The sequence below is a fragment of the Petromyzon marinus genome, chromosome 62, assembly GCF_048934315.1.
Source record: "Petromyzon marinus isolate PM22_M1 ecotype Great Lakes invasive population chromosome 62, UKy_Petmar_22M1.pri1.0, whole genome shotgun sequence".
NCBI classification, from domain to species: domain Eukaryota; kingdom Metazoa; phylum Chordata; class Hyperoartia; order Petromyzontiformes; family Petromyzontidae; genus Petromyzon; species Petromyzon marinus.
This window is the reverse complement of record NC_133728.1, coordinates 9,593,615-9,610,154: the sequence shown is the minus strand read 5'-3', so window position 1 is coordinate 9,610,154 and position 16,540 is coordinate 9,593,615. Positions and strand designations below refer to the sequence as shown.

General features: G+C 52.2%; 1 protein-coding gene across 4 annotated transcripts in view; it reads left to right on the top strand.

The window, feature by feature from the left end:
- The first annotated feature begins 328 nt into the window (after positions 1 to 328).
- LOC116955925 (vang-like protein 1) overlaps positions 329 to 16,540 on the top strand; it is a 39,386-nt gene continuing 23,174 nt past the window's right edge. Inside the window, exon 1 of one of the 4 annotated variants that reach the window (XM_076053723.1) lies at positions 329 to 939. The gene's annotated coding sequence lies outside the window, so the exon portion shown is untranslated. The remainder of the gene's footprint in view (positions 940 to 16,540) is intronic. The other 3 variants (XM_076053721.1, XM_076053720.1, XM_076053722.1) reach the window with 3 other exon arrangements.

The window sequence follows — 16,540 nt, the reverse complement described above, 5'->3', positions numbered from 1 at the left end:
AGAAGGTTTAACCCTTCCCTATCTGTGTGGCGTGAATGGTGGGGGGCGGGGGGTAATGGGTGGTGTCAATAAAGTTTTTTTAGACCGTCGTGGGGGTGTGGGGGGTATTGGTTGTTGTCAATAAAGTTTCTTTGTAACACCGCTACGTGAGTGGTGTGGTGGTCGGGGTGGTTGTTGTCGATAAAGTTTCTTTGTTACATCGCAACGTGAGTGGTGTGTGTTGGGTGGGGGTGGTTGTTGTCAATAAAGTTTCTGTGTTACACAGCTGCGTGAGTGGTGTGGTGGATGGGGGTGGTTGTTGTCGATAAAGTTTCTTTATTCCATCGCAACGTGAGTGGTGTGGTGGGTGAGGGTGGTTGTTGTCAATAAAGTTTCTGTGTTACACCGCCCCGTGGGTGGTTGTCAATAAAGTTGTTCGAGGCGAGTATCTGGCGCGCGATGGGACGCCACCACTGCTGGGCTCGGTGATCTCCACCCTCAGCTCCCCCCACAGCTCCCCCCTCACCCCCCACAGCGCCCCCCTCAGCTCCCCCCACAGCGCCCCCCTCAGCTCACCCCTCAGCTCACCCCCCACAGCGCCCCCCTCAGCTCACCCCTCAGCTCACCCCCCACAGCGCCCCCCTCAGCTCCCCCCTCACAGCGCCCCCCTCAGCTCACCCCCCACAGCGCCCCCCTCAGCTCCCCCTTCACCCCACAGCGCCCCCCTCAGCTCCCCCCTCAGCTCACCCCCCTCAGCTCCCCCCTCACCCCCCCTCAGCTCCCCCCTCACCCCCCACAGCGCCCCCCAAACTCCCCGCGGCCCCGACACCTCCGACCCTTAGTCCCCCTCCCCATCCCCCCCCCTGAGCTTCTAGCGACGAGGAGACGAAGGAGGTAGACGAAGACAAGAAGAAGAAGACGACGACGAGGAGGAGGAGAATAAAGACGCGCCATGTAGCGGTGAGAGGCGAGCGAGAGGCCGCGCTGAGGGAGCGCACAAGGCCTTGAAGCCTGCGGCAGCGGGCCGCACGCTCAAGCGTTGTCCGTTCCCTAACGTTGTTTCAATGTCTCTTTTTTCCCTTTCATCATCATCATCACGCTGGAGCAACCGTCGGAGTTTCATTTGTTTTGTTTTAAACGCGAGAGACGCCTCGTCGAGGATGCTCGAGAAAGTTTAAAGCAAGCGGCGGCGGCGGCTGTTGGGGTAGCGCTCGGGCCCTCCGTCGTTGTCGGGGTTGTGCGAGAAGCCTCGGTCTTGCCTAGGCCGCCCTGCCGAGGCAAGGCGAGGGAGTTCCTCCTCCCTCCCTCCCTCCCAGTCGAGGGAGCGAGAGGCCTCCGAACAAACTCTCCGTGTCCCTCTCTCCCATTCTTTCAAACAATTTGTGCTTCATTGTATCGCTCCCGTCACACGGTTCACCGTTCTTGTGCCACCTTTATTTATCCGCTCACGTTGAGGACTCGGGTCGGGTCTAGCGGACTGGGACACGCTGTTCGACCACCACACGGGCAGGTTACAACTTACACCACATCACACTCACCACACCACGCTCACCACACTACACTCACCACACCATACTCACCATACTCACCACACTACACTCACCATACTCACCACACTACACTCACCATACTCACCACACTACACTCACCATACTCACCACACTACACTCACCATACTCACCACACTACACCCACCATACTCACCACACTACACTCACCATACTCACGACACTACACTCACCATACTCACCACACTACACTCACCACACTACACTCACCACACTACACTCACCACACCATACTCACCACATTACACTCACCACACTCACCACACTACACTCACCACACCATACTCACCACACTACACTCACCATACCATACTCATCACACTACACTCACCATACTCACCACACTACACTCGCCATACTCGCCACACTACACTCACCATACTCACCACACTACACTCGCCACACTACACTCGCCATACTCATCACACGACACCACACTCACCACACTACACTCACCACACTCACCACACTAGACTCACCCCACTACACACACTACACTCACCACACTACACACACCACACCATACTCACCACACGACACTCACCACACGACACCACACTACACACACAACACTCACCACGCAACACTCGCCACGCCACACAAACCATACCACACCACTGACCATACTACCCGACTACACTCAACACACTCGCTACACAACACACCCACACAAAGACCCACTCAACACACCACACTACATTCAGTCATTCACCACACTTTCTAGCACAACACAACGACCACGCTCATCCACTCGCCACACTCATGCACCACACTCATGCACCACACTCATGCACCACACTCATGCACCACACTCATGCACCACACTCATGCACCACACTCATGCACCACACTCATGCACCACACTCATGCACCACACTCATGCACCACACTCATGCACCACACTCATGCACCACACTCATGCACCACACTCATGCACCACACTCATGCACCACACTCATGCACCACACTCATGCACCACACTCATGCACCACACTCATGCACCACACTCATGCACCACACTCATGCACCACACTCAACCACCACACTCAGCCCTCAGCCACCACACTCAGGCACCACACTCAGGCACCACACTCAGGCACCACACTCAGCCACGACACTCAGCCACGACACTCAGCCACCACACTCAGCCACCACACTCAGCCACCACACTCAGGCACCACACTCAGGCACCACACTCAGGCACCACACTCAGCCACCAAACTCAGCCACCACACTCAGCCACTCGCCATACTCCAGGCCACAACATACACACACACTGAGCCACTCGCCACACTCGCCCACCACACTCGCCCACCACACTCGCCCACCACACTCGCCCACCACACTCGCCCACCACACTCGCCCACCACACTCACCCACTACACTCACCCACTCGCCACACTCCAGGCAACAACACACCCACACACACTGAGCCACTCGCCACACTCACTCACTCACCCACCACACTCACCCACCACACTCACCTCCTCGCCACATTTCAGGCCACAACATACACACACACTGAGCCACTCGCCACACTCACCCACCACACTCACCCACCACACTCACCCACCACACTCACCCACCACACTCACCCACCACACTCATCCACCACACTCATCCACCACACTCATCCACCACACTCACCCACCACACTCACCCACCAAACTCACCCACCACACTCCAGGCCACAACATACACACACACTGAGCCACACTCGCCCACCACACTCGCCCACCACACTCACCCACCACACTCACCCACTCGCCACACTCCAGCCCACAACACATACAGAGCAAACTCAACACACTCGCCCACCACATTCACCCACCACACTCACCCACTCACCACACTCCAGCCCACAACACATACAGAGCAAACTCAACACACTCGCCCACCACATTCACCCACTACACTCACCCACTCACCACACTCCAGCCCACAACACATACAGAGCAGACTCAACACACTCACCCACCACATTCACCCACCACACTCACTCATCACACTCCAGCCCACAACACATACAGAGCAGACTCAACACACTCGCCCACCACATTCACCCACCACACTCACCCACCACACTCACCCACCACACTCACCCACCACACTCACCCACCACACTCACCCACCACACTCACCCACCACACTTAAGGCCACAACATACACACACTTAGCCACTCACCACACTCACCCACCACATTCACCCACCACACTCCCCCACTCACCACACTCCAGCCCACAACACATACAGAGCAGACTCAACACACTCGCCCACCACTCCGCAGGTCCCTACACTTCTCTTTCTGCATCTTCCCTCGCACTCCTCCAGACTTTGGAATTCCTTTTCCAGCGTTTCTTTACCCCAACCTCTTTATTTCAGGGCATGACTTTCGCCCATTCACCCACGCGCACCCATCCACTTATTAACCACTCGCCCACCCACCCCACTCGCACAGTCACCACACACTCAAACGCTGCCATTTGTGCTTATGTCTACCTCCTGGCACTCCTCCACTTTCGCATTTTCTTCCATCGTATCGAAGTCCCTCGCAACTTTGTTTAATTTCCTTAACGCCTTCCGACTCTTGACTCATTGGTGCCTCTCGAGTCGTTCGCTCTCTCTCCGCGTGAGCGAGCGTTACAAGCATGAAATAATAATAATGGGTGTTGTACCCTTTGTGCCAATTAAACAGGTGGTGTTACGATGTTCAAACACCAAATGGAAACTTTTTTGCAAGGAATCAAGTACTTGCAATAACCACACGCGGTTCGTGTGGTGAACATGCAAACCAACGCGCTCTGATAATATATACGTTGAGCGTATTCTCTTTACAACTTCAACGCGACCGTTTGTTGCTGGCCGCTTGGCATTTTTGGTTCCCTTTTGGCTCTGCGCTCGGCAACTGCGATATAAAAAGCTTCTCCCCCCTCCCCACTCCCGCGAGACTCCTGGACCCTCCTCCCCAACGTAACACCCTCCCCACTTCCACCGGGACCCATCCATTAGCCACGGTGGCTAGGAGATGTTAACTACCTCGCCAGGCACGCAGGAGGCCGTGGGTTCGATCCCGACCCTGACGCATGCTACTGTATATTTGGAGTTTGCGTGTCTCTCTCTCTCTTCCCGCGGTCGCGTGGATTTTTCTCCCGGTCTTCCGTTGTTTTCCCCTCCACGTTTAGAAACAACGTCACGCGTTTAGAGTATTTGGCTGCTGCTATAAATGTCCACGTTACGATAAGGCCACTTCGTTGAGCTATTATTTGTGGTCAGGTCGCTTCTGAAAAAGTGATACGTAGCTCAGTGGGGCCCTTACCTGGTCAAATAAAAAATGTCTTTAGTTTCACCCCCGAACGCAACCCATCCCCTGTTCTCTCCCAACCCCCCCACGCTCCGTCCCCCCCCCCAAAAAAAAATTAGAGGGACCAAACCAAGCCTCCCCACCTTCCCCTCTCTCCCCCCCCCCTCGTTCCCCACGACCCCCTCAATACCCGCCTCGTGTCTCGCAGGGACGTGATGTTGCGGAAAGAGTTTGATTGAAACGGCTTAATTGCTGTGTCTGTCCTAATGAATGATCCGGATCCTTTTGTCAGTCCAGTTCTTGATGAAGCTCCTGGGGGGTTGTGTGACCGCGCGAGCATACTTCATCACGTTGGTCAATGCGGGTGCATTTTTTTTGCACAGTTGCGAGGGCAGAGGAGGAACGCGGACCGCCCCGTGTTTCACTCGCCACCGATGTTGCCCGTGGCTCGTGATCGAACTCGGGTCGCCGGGCTCACAGGACGGGTGCACGCAAATCGCCCCGCTGCCTAAATTAAAATCCGTCTACATTTACAGAAGTCCTCTTGACGTTGTTTATATGCAGCGCGTTTGAAGTTTTCTAGGCTCAAATGCTTCACGGTGGAACTGTAATTATTGATTTAATCACTTAACCTGGGTCGCTGACCTGTCTCTGCGGATGTCGGTAGTGTGATTCCCCTCACATGCATGGTGGGGATGCCTCTGTGGCCTCCCGTTTTATCCCAATGCCAATATGCTCGTTATTTAAAATACAACTAAGCGGCCCAGTATGGCAATGCAGAAGCGTCCAGAGAAGGAATCTTGAGACTCTGCCAGGCTTTTTTGGGGGGTAAAGTCAGGGCTGTAATTGTTGGACGTAAATTGTTGGACGTGACAATGATTGTAAGCTTGATTTACAAAAGAAAGATAATCGTTTGGATTCTGAATTTTGTATTTATTTAAATAAATTGTGATTGTTGAGTTCAAGCCGCGAGACCCAAAACGCCAAACGTCCAGAAACAAACAGCGGCTGCTGTTGTAGGTGTAATGGGTAAGAGTTGATAGATCGCTTGAATTGAGTAAGGTTGTTATTATTTAAAGAACTTGGAGGTGGGAAGGAGGCTGTGGGAGGGATTTCCAAAGTGGACGAGTGTATGGGGGGGGCAAAGCGCAACGAGAAGTGGTGTTGTGACCTAGGGTGGGTGGCTAGGAGATGTTAACTTCCTCGCCTGGTATACAGGAGGCCGTTTGTTCGATCCCGGACCAGACGCCTGCCGTATGTTTCGAGTTTGCGCGTCTTTCTCCCCGTGGTCGAGTGGATTTTTCCCTGGGTTTTCCAATTTTTTTCCTGCACATTTAGAATCGACGTGCGTTTTAGAATATTTGACCGCTTTAAATTTCCACATAATTTAAGCCGCTTCATTTGAGCTATCATTTGGGCTGAACTTCTTTCGCACCATACATAGCCAACCGTGCCAATCGGGATGTGCAAACTGGTAAAGTAAAAACGATAACTAATTTTTAATTGGTGAGTTTGCCGTGACGCCGCAGCATGCGCGGTGTTTGAACGGCGTGGATGAGACGAGACGGCCCGTCCCCTGCTTGGCGGTTTATCCCCAACATGAGAGGAGGAATCGATGCGCGCGCTGTTGTTGGTGAATATAACGCGGTACAATTGCCCGCGCGTGCGGGGAGCATCTGTGGTCCCACGCGCAGAGTGCTTGACTCCCAAGTCAAAAGGTCAAGAGTTCAAACCTGGGTGTGGGGTCCACTTGGGTGATCATCCCCCCAAGAAGGTCGATAAACTGCGCTGCCGCTTTGCGGTTAGTGGGACGCCACGGGCCGTTTGTTCGGAGCGACTGTCGCAAGGACCGTGTAATTTCCACCGCTGACTCAGGGCCTCTTCAGTTTAGCCTGGAGTTATGACGAACCGTAAGTGTTCGGTGTGCAAAATTAAAATACCACCGCGGTGGCGAGGAGATGTTAACTACCTCGTCTGGTATGCAGGAGGTCGTGGGTTCGATCCCGGCCCGGACGCCTGTTGTATATTTAGAGTTTGCGTGTCTTTCTCATCATCACAGTGACGAGATGTTAACTACCTCATCTGGTATGCAGGAGGTCGTGGGTTCGATCCCAGCCCAGATGCCTGCTGTATATTTGGAGTTTTCCTGTTCTCTCTATCCCCGTGATCGCGTGGATTTTTCTCCGGGTCCTGCGGTTTTTCCCTCCACATTCGTAAGGGACGTGCACTCAGAGTTATTTGGCTGCTACTATACATTTCCACGTGATAGGCCACTTCGTTGAGCTGTCATTTGTGATAGCCAGGTCGCTTATGAAAAAACTATACAGCTCAGCGGGCCTCACCTGGTAAAATAAAAAAAATAGTTAACTTTTAATCAGACCTTGTTCTTACGAATGAATGTTAGGCAAGTGGTGCATTTGATTTCATATGGACACTGAAATTGTCATCACCTTTGTTTACAAGCACTGTATTCTTAGGATTATTAGACGCATATGCCCCCCTCCCCCCCGCTGTATTATCTGTCGTGGGCAGCAGTAGAGCAGTGGTCAGTGCATTGCGCTATGAACCCGGCTTACCCAAGTTCCATTCCCACTCGTGACCAATAACAGTGGCGTATTATCTGAGCTCTGCGCCTCCGATGAGCACGGTTGCCTCCGTACGGTGCGAAAGACGTTCTATATGCGTACGTGCCGGCCATCGTAGGTGCTCGGTAATAACACTTGCCTCGACAGCCTGTTAAAGGCTACATGGTTTATCTTTGGCTTTGTTTTTTAGTTGCGTTATTGTTGTGTGATTTGTTATTTCCCGCACCTCCGATTAGCACGGTTGGCTACGTACGGTGTGAAAGAATTTCAACATGCATACGTACGTACATCGTGCAGTCTGCCTTTCTCTAAGCACTAAGAGACCAGTAATACATTGGAAAAAATCAGGCTGAGAATGGACGTTGTGATTGATTATTTTTCTGAGTTTTGGGAAGGGGGGTGATGGGGGAGCAGGCTAGTGGTGTGGTGCCCTTTTGAAAATGTTAACGTTCACCAATCCTTTAATCAAATAGCAGAGACGACATTTGCATACGACACTGTTTGCGGCTCTAAAGGAATTAAACATACATTCCATCATCAACTTTGCATTATTTTTTACGAACTTTTTTATTTTGCCATGTAAAGCCCACTGAGCTCTCTAGCCCCTTTTTTCAGAAGCGACCTGGCCACAAATGATAGCGCAACAAAGTGGCTTATCAAGTGAAAATGTATTGTAGTCAATCACTATCAAACACGTGACCGTTTCTAAACGTGGCGGGAAAAAATGCGGAGGACCCAGATAAAAATCCATGCGATCACGGGGAGAGAGAGAGAGAGACGCACAAACTCCAAATATTATTTGGCATGCCAGTCCAGTGTTACTCTTGCCCATCAGCCATCATCTCTCAGAGCTGTGATGTGTCATGCCTATAGCTCGCTTACACGTTCTTGTTTAGTCTGTACGATGTCATCGGCTTGCGTGCGCTCTACGTTGCCAAGCATCTCCCCACCCCTTCCCGTCTTTCGACAAGATTCCAAATGTACACGCGGCACATAAAATAGATTGCTTGTAAACATCTGAGAGCCCCGTTGAGTAGGGCGATCGTTTACATTTGCAACGAGCATCTCCATATAGTCTCCCAAATGAAACAGAAAAACCCTGAACGCGTTCATAGGGGGAGAGATACAAATAAAAGTGTCTTGAACTCTTTGTTTTCCCCGATAGACTTTGTTTTGTTTTCCTGACAAGTCGGCCTGACTCGCTGTTTCCTGGTCATTCTGCCTGGCAAGCACCATCGCCTTATAATGTCACCCAGATCCAGAATAAGAACGCTGGCGAACACAGTGGCTCATCGTGGACATCCAGAATAAAAACACCTTGGTCTAGATCCAAACACATTACACACACACCACCTGCCTTCGACACTCGTCCTCCTCGATGGCACTGGCGCGTAACCATCAACCGCATCGGAACATCAACGGTAATGGATGCCCATTGTTATTTTAATTCATTCATGAATCCCGCCCCCCCTTCGCACGTGAAGGGCTCACGAGTGACGTGATCACATCTATCCCCTCTATTTAAGGAACGAAACAGGAGGAGGATTTCTCCACAAATCTGGCAGCTGTCCGCATGATGATGCCGGTCGTAATTACTGGCGGAAGGTCGTACTCGGATTGTTAATGTTGTGAATTTGCTCTCCAACACACCGGTGTGCCGTACAAGTACGGTAATTAATTGGCATGTTTTGTTTACGTGACAAAACTTTAATAATTGTCTGTCGGCTGGTGGCGGGTTTAACGACACATTTATATATTTCCGCGATCTAACCCAAAAAAACCCCTTTATTATGGATCAGCAGGCCGATGCGCATATCTCCTTAATAAATGGGAAATTTCAGACGATCCACGGTGAGACTGTCACCGTGCAACCAAAACTATGGTTCACAGGGTAAATCGCTCGCTGTGGCCTGCGCCCCTTGAGATGGAGGAATAGCCGCCACTCTTGCCTGAAGCCCTCCTCGTGGCTAACGGACCTCGACATTGACATCCACTTCCTGAGCATGCGGTATTGCCGTTCCATCTCGTCACACGCAAAGCGCTCGCCACAAATGAACCACGATACCTCGCTTGCCGATCTCGTTAAGGAGCGTAAACCCTCGGCCACGCGAACTCCGGTCACCCTCGCAGTGGCGGCGTTTGGCTGGCCATCAAATAAAAACGCATCATTGTGCGGCTCTTTCGGATCCACTTCTGCAGCCGTCTGGAACGTTCTTCCTATATAATCGGAAGTCACTAGAACTATGCACTTTTAGATCTTATAGATTTAAAACGAATTTATTTAGAACGACTTTGTGCGAGTTTGTTGGCCTTCCCCCCGCACCTCCGATTAGCACAGTTGGCTACGTATGGTGCGAAATAAATTAAACGTACGTACATTAAACTCACTTTGGAATCCATTCCTACGAAAATGGCGAGTCCTCGTTACTTACAGCCATGAGTGTATAGTCGAGTGAGTTTTACCGTGCCCTCTTATGTACGTTGAATATCTTTTGCACCGTACATAGCCAACCTTCCTAATCGGAAGTCCCGGGGTCCATTCCACCACAAAAGCACTGCACTGATCACACACACACACACGTCGTAAGCTCTTTGAACGAACACTGTCTTAATAACAGCGTGTTGTGGGGAGAGGTCATCTCGCTCGGTCAACCCTACGGCACCGCTCGACACGTCCGCGTGGCCTTGACATGCACACAGCCAGGCAGAGGTGCCGTGGTGATGCCACTGCTTGAGCACACTGCCACTACAAGACAGAGTGAGAGGAAAGTGGAAACAAACAAATGACAAAATGTTGCAGTGGACGCCACTGACTGCTACTACGGGGCTGTCTACCCCCACGGATCGTGGTGATGACGACCGACGATGATTTGTGGGACGGGTGATTGCGCCTGCCATGGCCAGGTCGGATGGAATGGGAGGCATGGGGAGCTTCCCTGCGGGCTGCATTTGGTTGGATCCTCGATTTTGGAGGGTCTTGATTCGCGACGATGGCATTGTGCGCAACGGTTGCCCACCGCCGGCATTCGGCGCTGCGTGGTTCTCTGTCCTTTGCGTCTGGCGACATGTTCAAAAGCTACATGACAACGTGTTTTGAGGTGTGCTAGCCAGAGAGTATTCCCCGGTAGAAGGAACAGTGGTTTACGATATGGTCCACCGTTTGGGTTTCTTGTCCACGCTTGGCTTGTATTTCACGTAATTTTGTATCGCTATGTGTCTCTATTTCTCCCTGGCTAGATGTTAACTACCTCGCCTGGTATGCAGGAGGTCGTGGATTCGATCCCGACCCTGACGCCTGCTGTATCGTTGGAGTTTGCATGTCTCTGCCCGTGGTCGTGTGGGTTTTCTTCCAGGTTTTTCCCTCCACATTTAGAATCAGTGTCACGCGTTTTAGGGTGTTTGGCTGCTATAAATGTCCACGTGATGATAAGCCACTTCGTTGAGCTATCATTTGTGGCCAGGTCGCTTCTGAAAAAGCGTTGCGTCGCTCGGTGGGCCTTACCTGGTAAAATAACAATAGTTTTAAATAGTTGTCATGAGTGTGTACACAGTAGAGAACCCCCTCCTCTTAACGAGGGTAATTGGTTCCACGGAACTGGTCGTTAAGCGAGTATAGGAAATACACGTTAAAGGCTCCTATATACACTACACTACTATACACACTGCAATACACTACAATACACTACTATACACACTGCAATACACTACAATACACTACTATATACACAACAATACACTGCTATATACACTACAATACTATATAGACTACAGTACACTACTATATAAACTACAATACTATATACACTACAATACTATATACACTACAATACTATATACACTACAATACTATATACACTACAATACACTACTATATACACTACAATACGCTGCTATTTACACTACAATACACTACTATATAGACTACACTACACTACTATATAGACTACACTACTTTATAGATTACACTACACTACTATACACTACAATGCACTGCTATATACACTACAATGCACTGTTATATAGACTACAATGCACTGCTATATAGACTACACTACAATACTATATACACTACACTACTATATACACTACACTACAAATTGGGCTCTATGGAGGACCGTCGTTAAGCGATTAGTCGTTAACAGGCGTGGTCGTTAACAAGAGGGGTTCACCTGCATGCGTTTTTCTTGGGTCTCTCTGGGCCTCCCTATATCTCCGTAGCCCTTACCATCTTGCACGTGGGCAGTGTTCAGAAGCTAGGTGCCAGCGCCGAGCTCCGTGGGCCGCGACCGAGAAGGAATTCCGGAGTCTCTTACCGCTTTGCTCTTCCTCCCTTTGGAGGGGCGCAGACGACGGTGGTTCACCAACACGGCCCATCGTAGTTTTGGTGGCGTGGCCACGGTCGGCGGGCCTCACGCCGGTGAATGAAATCGCGAATAATCAAATCGTATTCGCGAAGGGGGAGAGACGTGCATTGGTGTGTGGCCTTGGGCCTCGCTTGCGGTGTTTCTATAGAATGGGCGTCGCGTGCTTCTCTGTAACAAGGCAGATCGAGTTTAAAGTCCTGGTCATCGTCGTCATCATCATCGTCGTCGTCATCATTGTCATCATTCAACCTCACCATCATGTGTTCATCGATGCTCATGCATCTGTGTGTGTGTTCTTTGTATGCGCGTTATTTTATGCTCCAGCGTGCATCATCTGTGTGGTGTTCTCTGTAACAAGGCGGACAGACCTCGGTGGCCTCTCTCTCCCTGCCGGAATGAGTGTTGATTCATCATTGACGGGCGTTGCGCCGAAATCCGGCTGTGGTGGCACAGACACTGTGCAGAGCACTCGTCCACACGGTCGCAAGGCTCTGAGTTTTTAAGTTCTGGCCATCGTCACTATCGTCATCATCATGACTTGCATCTTAATCATTATCATCATTCATCGTCACCGTCATATGTTCCTCGATGCTTATGCATGCATCTGTGCGTGTGCGCGCGTGGTCGTTGTACGCGTGTATATTTATGCCCCAGCATGCATCATCGTGTTCGCCGTTGTTGTTCGTCTCTTCCTCTTTTGCTTGTGCATGCGCGTGTGTGTGTGCCTTTCTTTGTTTCTGTTGTCCTCCATGCTAGCCACTGATTATTATGCATGGCTCTGTGCGTGTGTGCGAGTGAGCACCTCCGTGTTCCTCTATGCTTTTGGTGGCATCTGCCGGCGTGTGCTTAATGCATGCTCACATGTGTTCCTCTATGCCTATGCATTTGTTCGCGCGCGCGCGTGTGTGTGTGTGTGTATGCCTGCCTGCCTGCATATTCCTACACGTGCGTGCTGGTACATCAATCTGCGTTTGTCTGTACTCCACACGGGGTCAGCGATCCGCTGCGCCAAAAACCCGGCGACCCGGGTTCGATTCCCGCTCGCGTCCAACACCGGTCGACTCGCCCTCAAATGAGTACCTGGTGCGGTTTTGTTAAAACCATCGCCACTGGGGAGACGAAGGCTGCCGGGGGTTGGTGCTGGCCACCCGCCCCCTCGTGCGCCGCAGTGCGAGCTTTCATCGCCGCTGCTCGCTAAGCAGTTTGTTCAAGGCTATACGGGGGATCTTTGTCTTTGTTGTCCTCTAGAACTCTGGCTCTACGCTCATGCATGCTTATGCTCCAACGTTTGTGCCTGCGTGGTGTGTGTGCGTGAGGTTGGCTCCCGTCATTGTCGTCCCCCGCCCCCTGTGTGGGTCATTGTGTGCGTGTCGCCCGGACACAATCGCTCTTCTCTCGGTGTTTTGTGTGGGGGTTGTGTGGGACGTGGGGTTGGTGTGCGACGTGGGGTTGGTGTGGAACGTGGGGTTGGTGTGGAACGTGGGGTTGGTGTGGGGTTGGAGTGGGACGTGGGGTTGGTGTGGAACGTGGGGTTGGAGTGGGACGTGGGGTTGGTGTGGAACGTGGGGTTGGTGTGGGGTTGGAGTGGGGTTCGTGTGGGGAGTGGGGTTGGAGTGGGGTTCGTGTGGGGAGTGGGGTTGGTGTGGGGAGTGGGGGACGTGGGGTTGGTGTGGGGAGTGGGGTTGGTGTGGGGTTGGAGTGGGGTTGGTGTGGGGTTGTGGGGTTGGTGTGGGACGTGGCGTGGAGTTGGTGTGGTGTGGGGTGGTTAGTGGGGATGGTGTGTGTGGTTGGTGGGGATGGTGTGGTCTGGGGATGGTGTGGTGTGGGGCGTGGGGTTGGTGCGGTGTGATAGGAGTGTTGGGGGCGGTGTGGCCGGGTGGGAGACTGGGGGGTGGGTTGCAGGGCGGGGAGAGCTTAACAAAGCGCGATGCTCCCAGACCTCCCACTCGCACGGGGTAGCTTCGAGCCGATGGAGAGGTGATGGAGGGGGGTGATGGGGGGGGGATGGGGTGGCAGGATGGGGGGGGGGTAAGGCAGCCCATCCGTCGGCCCCGGGGCCCTTTCACCGCGCAAATAAAAGGGAGGTTTCCTTAACGCCCAGGCGGCTCGGCATTGTGCGAGCGCATAATGCACGTGGGGTTCGGTTCCCCACACACTCCTCCTCGGCTCAGCCGCGTTCTCTCGAGGCCTCTTTAGACGCCCCCCCCCCCCACTACAACCTGGGTGTGGGTTCCCGCTTGTGCCTGTGTCCTCGCCGTGGTTATCTGCCTGTTTTGGACTGTGCACTGTGTCTTTTGGGTGACTGTGTGTGTGTAATTTTTTTGCATGGGTGTTGTTGGCTTCTGCGTGTGTCTGGAGGGTTACGTGGGATGGTTTGTCTTAGTTAGCTGTATTGGATTGTGTGTGTTGTGTGGAGTGTGTGTGTGTTGGCTTCTGTGTGTGTGTGTTGAGTGAATGTGTGATGGTATGTCTTAGTTAGCTGTATTGGATTGTGTCTCTCTTGTGGACTGTGTTTGGCTACACGGGGGGTGGGACTTTGTCTCTGTTGCTGTGGATGAACTTGGAAGCGGTAGTGCAACGGTTGGCACACTGCGCTATGGAACACGCCACTGGGAAGACAAAGGCGGCCGGTCGTGGTGCTGGCCACCCACACCCCCCCTCGTGTGCCGTTCCGCTCTTCATCGGTGCTCGCTTAACAGCACTTGTCCCAACAGTCTAAGGGCTACACGGGGGATCTTTGTCACTGTTTGTATTTTTGCGCGTGACTCAGCCAACACGAATGGGACCCCTTTATGTGCATTAGTGAAACATTCACCGGAATATCAGTTTAATAGCACACGCACGTCACAAGTTGTGTTTGCACAAGACGGGCTGCTGGCAGGACGATTCGATTTGTAACGGATCGCCAATTTGTCATGCTTTTTAAAAAGTCACGGAGCGTCAACGTCATCACGGGGTTCTAAAGTCAAATCCGGAGAGTGTGTCTCTCTGTCCAGCAACTACGCTTACAGAAATGACGTCTAATCCAGGCTACCTCGCCTGGTATGCAGGAGGTCATGGGTTCGACCCCAACCCTGACGCCTGCTGTATATTTGGAGTTTGCCTCTCTCCCTGTGGTCGCGTGGATTTTTATCCGGGTCCTTGGATTTTCCCCCCCCCCCCCCTCCACATTCAGAATCAACATTACGCGTTTTAGACTAGTTTGGCTTCTGCTATAAATTTCCACTCGTTAAGCCACTTCGATGAGCTATCATCTGTGATGGCCGGGTCGCTTCTGAAAAATAGCTGTATCGCTCGGCTGTGGGCCTTACCTGGTGTTACAAAAAACAATCTTTAGTTGTTGTTAGTATAGGTAGTTAATTTGCTACTCTTGAGAACCCGGTTTAATCGCACGTGGATAAAACCTGCAATTGAACCCAGCATGTACGTATGTTCAACTTCTTTCGCACCGTACGTAGCCAACCGTGCTAATCGGAGGTGCGGGAGGAAGGACGGCAAACTAAACACGTTTAGAAACGTTCGTTTAGATTATTTGGCTGCCATAAATGTCCACACGATGATAAGCCACTTGGTTGAGCTATCATATTTGGCCAAGTTGCTTATGAAAAAGCGTTACATAGCCTTATCTGGTAAAATAAAAAAAATAGTTTATTGTTTTTGATCGGTTTCTAACATGTAGGTTTTCGACCAATGTCATCAATAATATAGGTTGTTTGGCTTAGATCGCATAAATATAATTGTGTCGCGCAAACCGCCACCAAATTTTTAAGGTTTGTCATGTAAACAGGACGTGCCGATTCGTTACGAGTACAGCACACCGGTGTGTTGGAGAGCAAATCGTTTCGCCAGCAATTACAACGAGCATCATCGGGCTACAGCGAAAGAAGTTGAACATTCATACACACATGGTCGGCTACGTGCGGCGCGAAAGAAGTTCAACGTACAAACGCCGCACTAGTCATGCGCTCTTGCAGCGGAGGGGAATGACAAAACCAGGCGAGCGCTCTCCCCCCCCATAGCCCCCTCGCCGTCGTTGCGGCCAGCAGCCCCCCCCGCGCATTTCTGCACTCGGCATCGCGAGCAACGTCGCCGCAACGTCGCCGCAACGTCGCCGCAACGTCGCCCCAACGGAGCCCGCCGGTCCGGGGTGAAACCGCGGCGGCAAGGAGCCGCAACGCGACGGCCGCTCCGGAAAGCGCGAGCTCGGTTTCGATCTCCCGTACGCCGCCCCGAAGCTGTCCGGCGCAGGCTTTCGGCAAAGCTGGCTGCGCGGTGCGGGCGTTGTTGACGCCGCGTTTGCTCCTGAACGGTCGAGTCTTCGAGTCTCTTTTTTTGTTGTGTACCGAATTCATTGGAGGAGGTAAAAAAAAATACCAAATGGCTCTCCTTTGTGATTGTGGTTGCGCACGATCCCTTGTCATAGCGCCAAGGATGGCTGGAAGGTGGTGCTCCTGTTTCAGAGGCAAATTACAGCCTGCGGTATTCTCGCAGTATGTGGGGTGGGCGGGGGGGGGAGGGTTGACGTTGCTGCGCGTTTTCCCGGTTATTGAGTAATTTGCGGGTACGATTAAAATTTTTTTCAATTTTGACCGGGATCTTAGCGCACGCCCCTCCCTTCCTCCCTCCCTCCCCGCCTCCCTCCCTCCCTCCCCGCCTCCCTCCCTGCCTCCCTCCCTCCCCGTACCACGGAATCCTCTTCAGTGTCCACCGTGAAAGCGGACGGCGAGAAGACTTAGAATTGT